This window comes from Tupaia chinensis, unplaced genomic scaffold (genome assembly GCF_000334495.1).
Source record: "Tupaia chinensis unplaced genomic scaffold, TupChi_1.0 Scaffold000126_2, whole genome shotgun sequence".
In the NCBI taxonomy this organism is placed as follows: domain Eukaryota; kingdom Metazoa; phylum Chordata; class Mammalia; order Scandentia; family Tupaiidae; genus Tupaia; species Tupaia belangeri.
Window position 1 is genome coordinate 887,322 of NW_006159594.1, and position 11,684 is coordinate 899,005.

Here is an 11,684-nt window from a genome sequence, read left to right on the forward strand (position 1 = left end):
GATTGCTTTCGGTAAGCAATGTGAGTGACAGGGACATGGGCTGTGGGGACAGTAGAGGTCAAGAGAGCAGAGCAAGGAGTGACTGCACATAGGAAAAGTAGAGTTCCATTCCTAAGCAGGGAACAATAAAAGGGCAGGAAAAATAGAATAACGGTTGCAGCATGGTCAAATGAAGGTCTTTTGGTTTGTTTCTGTTTTTCAGCAAGGGGAAAACTGTGTCTGCAGGTAGAGGAGAGAAAGAGAAATCAAAGGTGCTCAAGCTAGACAAAAAAGAAAATAATAAAAGGAGAAAAGTCTGATTTTAGATGCTCTAGCACTCAGAAGGGAGAAAACAAAGAGGATTGCTATTACTAGAAGGTTTAAACTTAAAATAAGGAGGTTTGGTTCACCATCTAAGATGGGGGAGAGAAAGAAATAGATATAGAATTATTTCAGAATGGATTAAAGGGCTCATCACATGTGGTCTTGATATTGTCAGGAAGGTAGGAGGCAGGAGTTCCTGTGAAGGAAGACAGAGGTCCAGGCACTGAGCGTTGTCCAGAGGGAGCCACAGGAGAAAAGGGACTTAGGGGACCAGCGATTGTCATAATGGCTATGTTGCTAGACTCCCATGTAGTCGGCCGCGGTTCAAGTCCCAGACTCAGTGGATTAAATTCATGCCAGGCACGTGTGCGTGTGTGCCCAAGATCCCAAGGAGAGAATGGAGGAGAAGGGATTGCAATGTGGCCATCGCCCCCCTGGAGGGTAATTTCTAGCTTTCTGTCTCTCTGTCTCTATCTTTCTGGTGAGTGCACATGCCCTATAGCAAAAGTCTAAATAAAGAAATAAATAGAGAGAGAGAGATAGGCCTTAGAACTACTGAGGCAGGACCAGGTAGCACATGTAAGGATACCTAAGACAATGCAGGCATTCAGTGGGTGTGCAAATAAATTAATAGATACAGGGAAAATAATGGTCAGGCAAGCCTAGTTTATTAGATCATAAAAAGCTCTCATAATTTTTGTAAATCTCTGTGGTAACACTGTAGAATTGGTTGATAGTATGTGGGAGGCTGCGCACCAGCAAGTCGGCCGAAGTTTCTCAGAGAGCAAACAATTGCCATGATTGGTTACCTTCCAAAAACCTGACCTTCGAAACCTTGCTCTGATTGGACACTAGAATCCCTCAAATTTGCATATCCAGCACCTCATGATTGGTCCAAAAGCAACCAATCACAGCCCACCGTTTACAACCCACCAGAGTGTATATAACCATGATGCCTGGCCCACAGTAGCCAGACAACACAGACGACCGAGACGACCACAATGACCAGGAAGACGACAACTGAAGAGCCTGAAGAGCTGAAACACCGCGCAGTCTCCAGACGACCCTGAAGATCCTGAAGAGCTGACACTGCATCGTCTCCAGACGACCTGGGAGACCCTGAAGAGTTGTAACACTACATCGTCTCCGGATGACCCTGAAGAGCTGTGACACCACATCGTCTCCATGCTGCTCACAGTAGATGACGTGACACTGCGTCGTCTCTGTGCTGTACCGTGCTGCCCACAATAAATGGACAACACTGTCGTCTCCGTGCTGTAACACTACGCCGCTCGTCCCGGCTCTCACTCCTTCACTCAGGAAACCTGTTCGGCTGTCCCCCCAGGTCGGGACAATAGTAGACTGGAAAGACGGAAGGAGAGATAAAAACCACTACCTAGATCGAGGGCTTCCCTCAACGGTCCCAGAGGAAAAGTAAGAGCTCCAGGATATGTAGGCTTCTGTTTGTAAGGATAGCCCCAATATTGGAATGGAATTCAAAATGCAAGCTGGGCAAGAATTTAAGTGTAGCCAGGAAAAAATCTTGGTATGAGCTTCATTTATCCATCCTTTATTATAAATTCATCACTGTACCTTTAAATTTGTGAATTTTTAAAAGTTCGCTGCCTGTTCTTTTTTTATTCTCAATTACCAGAGGACATGTGTACTCACCAGAGAGAGGAGGAAAGGGAGAGCGTACCCCACCAATGTAACCAATGTACTGTGCAATCCCTTCATTTCCCCATACCCTGTCAGAATTTTAGGCATACACACACATGCACTCAGCATATGTTTCAAGCCTCCAGAGCTTGGATTCAAACCATGGTGGCCATGTGGAATCTGGCTCCCTTAACCACTATGCTGTGGGGCTGAATCAACTGCCTTTTCTTGTGAGGCTGTTCTCGACCACCTGCTCTTAGCTCCCGTACCACTCACCCAAAGAAACCAAGCAATTTGAACAGTTCCGACGATAACAAAACATTTTCAGCTTCCTTCTCTCCCACAAGCTCACGGGCCATATTTCCAGCTATACACATGGTCTTTCTACTTGGATAGCCCACTGTCATTGCAAATTCAGAATATCTAAAAACCAAACATGACACCCTTCCAAAAACACAAACAGCTTTACTTCTATAAACAGGATCCAATCAGGAAATAAAAAACATTCTGGTTATTTGGACAGAGAGAATTTAATATAGTATAAAGAAGTGTTAAATAGATATAAGATTGTTAAGTGACTAACTGAAAGTAAAAAGAGAACTCTAACAGACCACAGAGGTAACAGAAAGTAGATACTTGTAAGGCTGAAAAAAATAAAGGGAAGAAGGCAAGGTTATCAAAACTGAGATGCTCAGAGAAGGGCCCTCACAGAGCTGAAATTCAGGTAAGGTTGGAGAGCCAGCAGACCGTTGCTGACTCAGAGTGTGATAAGAATGGTCCTGTACATTTTGGGAAAATTAAAAACAAGGCAGCTACTGCTCTGAGAAGCACTGCTAGGGTGAGAAAGCTTCTTGGATGATGCTCACAGGAAATGCAATTAGATAGGAAGCCCACGAGGAACCAACAAGAGGGAGCAATCCACTTCTCCTTCCTCCAGCCTTCTGGGCTCCCTCTAGCACCCCTTATGGGCAGTGAATAGGGAACCAGCTGGCAAAGAAGAAAATCAGTTTGAAGGATTCCAGCCCCAGCATCACAAAGCAGCTGGGTTTGGAACTTAGAGACAATAGCTTCATAGCTGACACAGCTTCTGAACAGTATTTGTTAGGGTTCAGCCAGGAAACAAAGAACACTCTAAGCGTTTCAGGGGAGTTTTTCCTACCAGGAATTATTATATAGGAAATTTAAAAACTACAAAGCCAAACAAGGCACAGAGAAGCAATCTGGAAATTGGCAACATTCGGCAACTGCTACCACCCCTTCGGCTAGAGAGACAAAGGAGTCAGTGGTGTCACTAGAACCCACAATCTACGAGCATCCAGAGGGCACTAAAATCACAACAAGGTCTGCATAAAAGGAGTTGGGATCATGGAGAGAAAGGCCATCTGGCCAAGGAGGAGGAGATGCAGCTGGCGCTGCAATAGAGAAGGTGGGAGAAATACCCCAGCCTCCTTCTCTGCATGCCACACTGGTAACTTCCATTGCCAGAGCCTATAGAAACCAGCAGGCAAGGGAACCTGGGGATGTAATTCTATGTAATACAAAACAAAACAGATAAGAGCAGAAAAGGATTTGAGAGCAACCAGGCAAATAACCAGGTCCTCAATATTCGTAACACTGCTGTCTTCCTGACTTCCCTGCTCAAAATTCCCCAATATTTTTGTCTTCTCACTTCAAGTTCCATAATCAGTCACCTAGTCAGCAATTTTTTTTTTCTTAAATGGTTTCCAATATCTGTCTTTTTCCATCACTTTGGCCCAGTTTAATTCAGGTCCTCCTCAGTACAGAGTGAATTATTGTCATATTCTCTTTCTAACTGGTCTTGAACCACCAGTTTCTATCCGCTACTGTCTTCTCCATATGGTCTATTTTATAGGTCAGCAAATTATGGCCAATGGGCCAAATCTAGCCCACCATCTATTCATGAACGTATTTCACTGGAACACTACCACGCTCATTAACCTACATGTCATATTGTCAGTCACTTCTTTCACATTACAATGATCGAGTTTGGTAGTTGCGACGAAGATCGCATAGACCAAAATACTTATTCTCTGGCCCTTTACAGATAAAGATTTTGTTTTGTCTTGTTTGTTTTACAAGTTTTGGCCTTAGGACATGTGCACTCGCTGGAGAGAGAGAGAAGACAAAGACAGTGAGAAGGAAAGTGAGAAATCACTGTCCAGGCATGATAGCCACACCACAGTCCCTTCTCCTCCATTCTCCCAGGATCTTGGGCACACCCCCACACATGCCTGGCATTATTTTCAAGCCACCAGGTCCAGGACTCAAACAGTGGATGGCCATGTGGGAGTCTAGCAACATAACCAGTAGGCCATCTGCTGGCCCCAAGCCCTATTCCATTCCATTACCAGACTAATCTTCCTAAAATACTCTTGCTTGTCTCATTTCCTATCTTCAAATTATTTCTCATGTCTGCATAATAAAACCCAAAATCCACAGTTTGACAGGATTCAACGTTTTTCCAAACTTGGTGCTATATTACATTAATATTTCCATCAATGATTTAGTGGGATAATGAATACAATTTAGCGCAATGGCCAGCACACAAAGAACAATCAATAACTAAGGTATCGACCCAGTTGCAGTGATACTCTGCAGGATGTCAGAGCCCCATGGTAGGCCAGGGTTTGGATCTGGGACCAACCAGAATATACCAGGCATGCTGAAGAGTGCATATGATCCTGGCTGGCTAGGAGGCTGGGACAAGAAGATCTTAGTGTAGCAGGACTCTGTCAAGAGTATCTATCTCTCTGTCTCTCTCTCCCTCTCGCTCTCCGTCATGAAATAAATTTTAAAAGTTTTTAAAATAATGACAATAAGGGGACAGCAGATGGTGTAGTGGTTGAGGTTCCACATGGTCAACTAGGTTCAAGTTCTAAATTCAGGGGCTTGAAATTCACTCCAGGTGCCAAAATTCTGAAAGGAAAACAAAGAAGAGATTGTGGCATGGCCATCCTCCCTAGGGGATAATTTCTCACTTTCTTTTTTTTTTTTTTAATTTGACCAGAGAGACAGAGGTTGAGAGTGAGAGAGAGAGGAAGTGAGAAAGCAAACCACCAGATTCAGGACTCGAACCCTGGTCAGCCATGTGGGAGGGCCCAGCGCCTTAACCACCACGCCACCTGCTGGTCCCTAATTTCTCACTTTCTGTCTGTTTGCCTCTCACTGTCTCCCTGGCAAGCGCACATGCCCTATAGCAAAAATATCTCCCCCCCAAAAAAAAGATGATAATAATGAGAATTAAGATATCATTGTTATTTCACTTATTCCCTTATTGCTAGCCACCATGTCTTTCTATTCTAATCAGATTTGCTCTGGTTTTTATTTCTCTATTACTGATAACATGCAAATTGCTGAAGAATAGCTTATAGGATGGGACAAGCAGATAGTATTGTGATTAAGGAACTGGATTACCACATAGCCAGTTTTGCAGTTTGAGGCCTGGACCCTGCGGCTGAAAATGACACTGGTTATGTGCGTGTGTCTGTCCAAAATCCTGAGAGGAGACTGGAGGAGAAGGGACTGTGGCATGGCCAGTCCACCTAAGGTTGATTTCTTACTTTCCTTCTCTCTGTCTCTGTCTGTCTCTGGAGAGTGCACATGCCCTATAGGGGAAAAAATAATTAATTTTTAATATAATATATAGCGGGACCAGCAGTGTCGCTGGAATCCCACATAGTTGACCGCGGTTCGAGTCCCAGACCTGGTGGCTTAAACTGACACTGGGCGTGTGTGCATGCATGCCCAAGATCCTGAGAGGAGAATGAAGGAGAAGGGATTGCGGCATTACCATCCCTCCTGGGGGGTGATTTCTTGCTTTCTGTCTCTCTGTCTTTCTCTGTCTGTCTGGCAAGTGCACATGCCCTATAGCAAAAAAATAAATAAAATTAAAAAAAAATACATAGAGGGGCCAGCAGGTGGCATGGTGTAAGGGCACTGAACTCCCACATGGCTGACCATGGTTCGAGTCCCAGACCTTGCAACTTGCTTTCTCACTTTCCTTCTCTCTCTCTCTCTCTCTCTTTCTCTCACTCTCTCTTTCTCCTCTCTCTCACTCTGTCCCTCTATGGTCAAATTTTTAAAAATAAATAAGTAATTATTTTTTTAAAAAATAACATATAGAGGAACACTTATTCTATGTTATGGAATGAAGTGTTGCCTGACTCTAGATCTGTCAATTAAGATCTTTCTACAATAACCTACAGGCTGAATTATCTCCCCCAAATTTAAATTATGTTGAAGTCCTAATCCCCAGCACCTCAGAATGCAACTGTATTAAAGATAATATCTGTAAATAGGTGATTAAGTTAAAAACAGGTTGTTTGATTTGTTTGTTTTTATTTTTAGGGCGAGCCCTAACCCGAAACAATCTGTGTTCTTATATGAGGTAATTTAGACACAAAGGAAACACCTGAATTATGTGTGGATAGAACAACAACTATGTGAAAATACTGTGAAAAGTAGCCATCCGTAAGCCAAGGAAAGAGGCCACAGGAGAAATCGAGTCTGCTAATACCTTGATTATGGACTTCCAGCCTCCAGAACTGTGAAAAAACAAATTTTTGTTGGTTAAGTTACCCAATGTGTGGTATTTTGTATGGCAGCCCAAGTAAACTAATACAAATGTTATCTAGGAGGGTACACAGAATATATAATCATTACAAGAAATGTTAAAATTACAGAAAAACATACAAATGGAAATACAAATCACTGATAATATCATCAACAAGAGATAACCACCATAAAATATTTCATGTATTTTTTTCTGGGCTTTTTTTCTAAGATATGCATTTTTTTATTTTCACAAAATTAACATCATAATGTACTTACAGTTTTGTATTCTGCTTCTTTCCCAGAATTATAAATATTTTTACTAAATTATTAATATTTAGCCATCTTATTATCATCAAAAACATGTTTTGAGGGCTGGCCCCATAGTTTAGTAGTTAAGGGTTTCAAATCCCAGCCCCAAAAGCTTAAAAAATACACTGGGGGTATGTGCCTATGTGCCCCAAATCCCAACAAGATGGAAAAAATGAATGAGAAGGGATTGTAGCGTGACTACACCCTGTTGCAGTATGCTTTCTCCCTCTCAACTTCTCTCTCTCACTCTCCCTCTTTGTCTCATGCACAGGCCCTCTGGCAATTAAAAAATAAAAAAGAAGGGACCAAAGAACCAGCTTTTGCTTTCATTTATTTCCTGTATGGTTCGTTTATTTCCTATTTCATTTATTTCTGCTTGAACCTTTATTATTTCTTTTCACCTGGCATTTTGGGGGTTTGTTTGTTGTTGTTGTTCCAGTTCTCTGAGGCATGATGATAAGTTATCTTTCTGCCATCTTTCCATCCTTTTCTTATGTGCACTAATTGCTATGAATTTCCCTCTTATGACAGAAAATATCCATCAAAAACTCATGCACTCTCCTCTTTCCCCTTACTGTACTACTCCACATTCATTTTGTCCTCACAGTGTGTATTTTATTATCTGAAACTTCATTATATAATCTCTTTAAAAGTAGTGTACTTTGGGGCCTTTTGTACCACCACTCTGATTGGTGTGGTGGTAAAGGTGCTGGACTCCCATGTCATCGACCACGTAGTCCCAGACCTGGCACCTTGAAAACCACATCAGGTGCATGTGCCTGGGTGGCAAAAAAATCCCAGGAGGAGAATGGAGGAGAAGAGGCTGTAGTGTGGCCATCCCCTGGGAGGTGAGTCCTCATTTTTTCTCTCACCGCTTCTCTCTGTCTCTCTCTCTGGCAGGTGCCTGCACCCTACTGCAAAAATCTTTAAAAAAAAAAAAAAAAAAAAGCAGTGTACTTTAAACATGTCATGTGTATGTACTTTCTCCATATCAAGACTACTAATTCCTCTGAGGCTTTTTCTTTTTAATATCCCAGAGTGATTAACACAGTGCTAAGAAATTAACAAAAGAAAAATTATGGAAGACCAATATTTATACGTAAATAGGTATCTTTTTAAAAGGTAGACTAACTAGGACAACTGATAGCATACTCCCCACCCAACGCACTTTTTCATTCATTACAAGATGATTTCTTAGAATGTTTGATATTAAATATAATTTCAGGATATAGGCTCCATTGGGGATAAATATTGATTTACATGCATCTCTACTTTCTAGAATCGTGCCAGGTATATAATGGCACTCAACAAATGTTGGGTGAACTAAATGAATGTTGAATGAATGAGTGACCTTTTACATGGTACTATGGCAGAAATTATTTAGTTGTAATATAGCCAGTTCACCTGTATAACACTAACAACAACATAATCAAAGTTATAGCATTGTATTTTCTTGCCAAAGGGAGCATGCACCCAGCACATTTTTCAAGCCACTGAGTTCTGAACTGCAAAGTTAGTCATGTGAGATCCAGCCACCCTAACCACCACACCACTAGCTGGCCCTGGCTTGCCTTTTAATTTTTAATAGCACCTTTCAAAGAGCAGGTTTTTAGTGTTGACGTATTCCTATTTATTTCATTTTCTTTCTTATAATTGGTGTTTATTGTGTCCTAGCTAAGAAATCTTTGTCAACTACCAAGGTTTTCTTTTATGCTTTCTTATAGAATATTTATAGTTTTAGCTTTCAAATGTAGGTCTATGATTGATCTCAAGTTAATTTTTAGGTTTGGAAATAATTGACCTCAGGACAACATAGAGTCTTATAATCCATAAAGATGGTATATCTCTCCATTTTATCAGGTCATTTTTTTTCTCAGTAATGTTTTGTAGGTTTCAGTGTCCAATTCTCACACATATTTGCTAAGTTTGCATAATAATTCTAATAGAATTTTTTTATGTCTTCCTTAAAATTTTCTATGTACACAACCATGTTGTCTGTGAACAATGATAGTTTTATTTCTTCCTTTAAATTTTGTGTGCCAGGGCTGAGGGGTGGCTGCATACATTGAAGGATACCATCTGTGGATTTGGTGGCTTTGCAAGAAAATTGAAATCATGGCAGGTCCAGAAGTTGATGCCCAGTTCCAGTTCACTGGTATTAAAAAGTACTTTGACTCTTATACTCACAGGTAGAAGAATGAATTGTGTACTGGCCACATGTAAAGGCACTGTTTTGACAATCTTATTTTTCAAGTTAAGATCTTAGGAGGGACCAGCAGTTGGCATAAGGGCTATGTCGCTGGACTCCCATGTAGTCATCTGTGATTCAAGTCCCAGACCCAGTGCATTAAACTCACACCGGGCACGTGTGCATGCGTGCCCAAGATCCTGAGAGGAGAATGGAGGAGAAGGGATTGTGGCAAGACCATCTCCTGTGGGAGAACTGTCTTTCTAGCTAGCACACGAAAACCTCTAGCAAAAACCTCTCCAAAAAAGAAAAAAAAAGATCTAAGGAAACTCCAGCTATGAAAGCAATACAAACGGAGTCAAACGTCCATACCTCATCTAAGTTCCCATGCCCGAAGAAGTTAATGTCAGCTCATAATGTGATATTCAGTGTGTACAATAAATTATGAACCTGGGGGAAAAAAATGTATGCAATCTGTCCTGACCCGGGGGACATTTGAACAGGTTTCCTGGGGGAAGGAGTGAGAGATGGGACAAACACACAGACGCATAGAGTGGAGACGAAACAAGGTGCTTGCTGATCAAGTCTTCAAGTCTTCTTTATTGAGAAAGAATGTTGAGTTATATACTGGCTGGTGGGCATTGATTGGTTGCCCGAAATGCAAATGAGATAGAACACCATGAACCAATCATTGGTGTGTGTGGATCTTTCCCATTGCCTAGAAACTCATCCGCCCCATGGGGAGAACAGTTGGTCACAAAATTTCTGAGAAACAGTTTGCTCAATGAGGAAGTGAAACCTAATGGTTTCCAAGATGGTGGATAGCTCAAGATGGCGGATAGCTCAAGATGTCTTATGTATGCAGTGCCCTACAGCAATCTATTTCTTTTTTGTCTTATTCCAAGGGCTCAGACCCCTAGAAATTTTTGGAATAAAGTGGGAGGACTGGGACAGCACGTGGTGTGGTCGTTAAGGCACTGGACTCACACGTAGTTGACCACAGCTCAACTCCCAGACCCAATGGCTTGAAACTCACACCAGGCACATGTGCATGTGTACCCAAAATCCAGAAAGAGATTGCAGTGTGGCCATCTTCCCTGGGTGGTGATTTTTCACTTTCCCTCTCTGTGTCTATCTGTCTCTCTCCAAAGAGTGCACACATCCTATGGGGAAAAAAAGAATAAGAAGTGGGAGGACTGTTCCTGTTCCTTCCCTTGTTACTAGTTTGAGAAGTAGAGTTCAGTTTTTCATAATTAACTATGATGCTCACTGTAGGCTTTTTGCAGACACTCCATTTCAGGATAAAAAGTTTCCTCTATTCCTAGTTATGGAGAGCAGCCACTCTGAGCAAACATCACCTTTAGGCACATGCAGAAACAGGTCTGTGAGCTTTGTTTGCATAGCAATGAAAATAATTTGCATGCAAATACACTAGCTACCTGCTGTCCAAACTGCAGAGCAGCATTGTGCTATAGGAAGTCACATGTGTTTCTCAGATTTTGCCCCAAAAGATCAAAGAAACTACATGGTGCCAGTTGCTTTTGCATCTTCAGACAATTAACACCCCAAAACAATTGGCTTTGCTTTCCATTTCTTCTTCTCCCATTTTCTACCCTTTTAAAGAATAAACCCAAGGCTGGTTCAGGGTCATGACTTTATCCATGAGAGAAGTCGTCGGGCCCACCCAATCCTCACTTTTTTATATTTGAATGTTTTTGTGCATTTGTTTTTATATTTCTAATCAACAGCACTCCCACTCAGAAAAACGTTCTGCTGAGCAGGCCCTGGCACCTACTGTATTAAATGAATAGATGTTGAATTTATTCTATTAATAAGAGAATTACGTTGATTGATGTACATTGTTAGACCAAATTTGCATTCCAGGGTTACAATATATTATCATTTTTATGTATTGCTGTGTTCAGGCTATTAATATTTTCATTGTCAGAGGACATGAGCACTCTTGAGAGAGAGAGAGAGAGGGAGAGAAAGATAAGGCACTCCCCTATAAAGTATGGCCACACTGCAATCATTTTTCTCCATTTCTTCATCCCATCAGGATTTTAGACATACACACACAGTACCTGGCATGTTTTTCAAGCCACCAGCATTTGAGATTCAAACCGCAGTAGGTCACTTAAGACCCGGCTCCCTATGCACAAGGATTAACCACTGTGCAATGGGGCCAGCCCAATACTTTGTTAAAGATTTTCATGTCTGGGGCCAGCAAGTAGTACTATTTTTGAGACTCTGGATTTCCACATGGTAAACCATGGTTCAAGTCCTGGACCCAGTGGCTTGAAACTCACACTGGACATGTGTGTCTGTATACCCAAAATCCTGAGAAGAGAATGGAGAAGGTATTGCAGTGTAGCCTTCCCCTTCGCCTCCCCACCCCACTGGAGCATGGCTTACTTTCTCTCTGTGTCTCTGGTGAGTTCATGTACCATAAAGAAAAAAATCTCTCCCCCCCAAAAAAAAGATTTTTGTGTATATGCTCATGAGAGAGAAAAGATTATAGTTTTCAGGCCAGCAGGTGGCATAGTAGCTAAGGAGGCTGAGCCTCCATCTTGACCAACTGCATGGTTCGGGTCCCAGACCTGGCGACTTGAAGGACACACACACACACACACACACACACACACACACA

General features: G+C 41.8%; 1 pseudogene; it reads left to right on the plus strand.

Annotated features, from left to right (window-relative positions):
• Positions 1–8,961: 8,961 nt before the first annotated feature.
• LOC102481905 (up-regulated during skeletal muscle growth protein 5 pseudogene) lies at positions 8,962–10,270 on the plus strand (annotated as a pseudogene).
• Positions 10,271–11,684: the final 1,414 nt, after the last annotated feature.